At 31.8% G+C, this 3,401-nt stretch overlaps 1 protein-coding gene across 1 annotated transcript in view; it reads left to right on the forward strand.

Annotated features, from left to right (window-relative positions):
• LOC106461473 (partitioning defective 3 homolog) overlaps positions 1-3,401 on the forward strand; it is an 88,649-nt gene that overhangs the window by 56,467 nt on the left and 28,781 nt on the right. The window lies entirely within an intron of this gene.

Below are 3,401 nucleotides of genomic sequence, written 5' to 3' on the forward strand. Positions count from 1 at the left end.
GGAGACGTAACAATATTAATTAAATATAACAGAAGGTGATATTTTGTCAAATTTCCCAATTTTTGTTATTGCTGGTCATACAAAATACCAGTTCACAAAAGAGTTAATGCTTAAATTCTGAGTTGTTTCCTCTTTCTTGCCACTAGGTTTAACTTCACAAAAACATTTTCTTGATCACCTATCACTTCAAAAATAATTATATGCATATTTTTGACTCAGAAGTTGGTATTCAATTTTGATTTTGCTCACCAAGTTGTAGTATTTGTAGAAAGAGCTGAGATTTTGTTTTCTTTTTATTCATTATTGGAAGAATCAAACTTTAAAAATACCCAGTGGGGGACAACAGAGACATCAGTCCAGTAAGTTAGTAGTCTAATTTAAAATGTAATCACTGATCAGGAAGTATGATCAAGTTAGGAATAGGTAAAGTTATATAATTTATTTAGCTTATAAACTTCTTGATTGTAAATATTTATGACCTCAGGTTAAACAGCTTTTTCGACATACATTTTTTTTTACAATTCCTAAAAATTTTAAACAAATAAACTAAGCATAAACCAAGACACACAATGAAACTTGTGACAAAGTTGAGCTACCAGACTGATAATTTAGTAGCCCAAACTTACACTTGGAATCTTTCTGCTATGAGTATTTATACTATTATTAAAATCAGCTTTATACCTAGTTATTCAAGTATTACCTTGTTATTAATATTAGGGTATTTCAAAAATATGAATTTTATTTATGTTATTTAATCTGGACAGGAGTGTGTTTATGTGGCAGCTATATCAAATAGGTATTTTGTTGTCAAGTCTAATTGTCTTGGTATGTGAACAAACATTAAATTAGTTAGCTTTGTCAAGTCTCACTGTCTTCGTATGTGAACAAACATTAAATTGATAAGCTGCTAATATTCATAAAAATTTTCTCTGCTACCTACTTACTTCAACCTAACATGCTTTCAGTATACTTTTGATCATTATATATATATATATATGAATAGAGATAAATTAAGCCATACTTGATATTTTAATAAAACTGATAGGCAGATTTCGAGAGATTTTGATGCACCGAGTGTCTTACCTCAAAAATACAGAGAATTAATCACTTTATTTAGATTAATTACATATGCTACTGCAGTTCATGATGAATTCCTCACCAACAATGTAGTTCTTCCACAGGTGGAATTATGGCTGGAGGAATATAGAGTCTTTTTAAAGAGTAACTTCCATGTAGCAAGGTCGTTAAGTGGTGAAGAATCTGAGAAAACAAAGGGAACTTTGACATTCTCACTACAAATAGAACTTGCACAGCAAAACATTTAGGACAGCAATGGGCTCCAAAACCACACCCCAAGCTAGTCTAGAGCAACACCTTACTTGCAAAACAAAGGCTGTGTTTATGAAATAGATTCTTTTGACTCAAAAAGCCATTGCAAAGAAGCTGGGCATATTTCTTGGTACAATTAAAAAGATAGCAAAGAAGGATTTCAGGTTGATGAAAGTTGACAAACCAAAAGTTCATAAAGTTTTCATTAGAAATATGGCTGAAGGAACTGTAATCATAGCAGTTACATTTAGTTAAGTTAACTCTAGCAAATTTACTTACAGTGGCATACTTAAACATGCTCTTGAAAGCTAAAGTTCGTATGTGATGGCATACTTAAACATGATCTTGAAAGCTAAAGTTCGTATATGATGAAGAGTCTGCAGATAATATGACAAGATGTAGGACTTAAGGCTAACTTCTCTATTCTTACCATTGCAAAAGCTTGTTGCATTGAACTATGGAGTCAGGCAGTAGTGTGTAATCTTTGCCATCAGATAGAACATACAATGATAAAGGAAATAGTTACAAGGACATTAAAGGAGATTCCAGCTACAATATCCAGGGATTATGCAATGTTAAATGACATTAAATGCAAGAACATGAGATTCCATTTACAAAATCGAAGTTTAAAGATTATGTACTGTTAGCAAGATTACATGCTGGAGCATGAGATTCCAGTTGAACTGACCATTATTTGTGCTATGTGAACATGAATTACCACATGAAAAATTGTGAAATTCATCTTGTGCTTTTCTTAGTCCATCTAAACTAAATAATCTACAATAAATTGTTAGTGAACGTTGAATTACTTTAAACAGTAGCATTAAATATGTTTTTTTAACCACAGCATAGCACTATGAGTTTTTTTTGTTTTTTTTCCAAGTATAAACTTTTAGCTCATAGCTCCATCTTTTGACTGATTTGAGAGCTAATTACAGCTGTGGCTGTTGAGGATTCTCTCATGTTTCTCTTTCTTGTCAAACATGTGAAATGCTGTAGTTACCTCATTTTTTTTATTTTGTGAATTAGGATAAAAAAGGTCAAAGTCCTATCTGATCAGTATTTTCCTACTTCCAAACAAATTTCTCTTCTGTGGTTCAGATACACTGATGTCCAACAGATAAGTCTAAAGTAGTTTCAAAATGTAGATTCCAGAAATGTTATCAAGAGAATAAATCCAATAAGGGTAATAAAGGAAAAATAAATATAAGTGAACAAATAAACAAAATCTTTATTCACAATAATATTTGTGTTCACTGACAAACTGGCTAGCTTCTTACTTTTTGTTGTAACTTCAACTGGCTGCCGGACTGAAGATTCTCTTCAAATGTCTGCACTTGACAGAGACAGATGTAAGTCAGCGTCGAGACCTTTGTGGACACCCTACCTTTATAGTTGGCCAAAAAGCCTTAGTACAGTATCCCTCAACTTATTTGGTTGCATACTTCAAATACATGTCCAAGACAATTTGTAGAGGTTTCTGTATTGCCTGTTGGAATCAACTACCTTTATAAAAAGTTTATACATAAACATGTGCATGATAGTTTAAGACATAAGTTGCGGTGTGTAATCTTTACCTATGTAAAAATATTATCACGTTTTTGATATCTGGTATACGAGAATTTTATAACTACATATAAAACACTGAATAGAAATTTAGAAAAATTATCTGAATAGTCTGACTAAAGGTATATTCTGTACTTGCTAGTTATAGAAGAGTGAAATTAGTAGCTGTTTCAGCTGCATCAATAGTAATACTGTTTTGTAGATCAGAATATGTGGCTTCAGTTTGTGTGTGCTTTCATTTAGAAGTACAGTTGAATGGTAGGAGGTACTTATGTTTTGTTAGATATATGTTTATAGGTGTTTAATTATCATCCATTTAGGGACATTCTAACCCTTTAAATGTGAGGGTTTTGTGATCGTATAGTTGTCCTGATTAAAAACAGCTTTAGCATCAGTATTTAACTTTGCAGACCAAAATAGTTAGGCTTAACTTAACCCCTTTAATATTCTAAACTTTTAATAGGCCACTCACAATTTGCACATATACATTCTGACTTCTTTTTAAC

This window comes from Limulus polyphemus, unplaced genomic scaffold (assembly GCF_000517525.1).
Source record: "Limulus polyphemus unplaced genomic scaffold, Limulus_polyphemus-2.1.2 Scaffold967, whole genome shotgun sequence".
Lineage (NCBI taxonomy): Eukaryota > Metazoa > Arthropoda > Merostomata > Xiphosura > Limulidae > Limulus > Limulus polyphemus.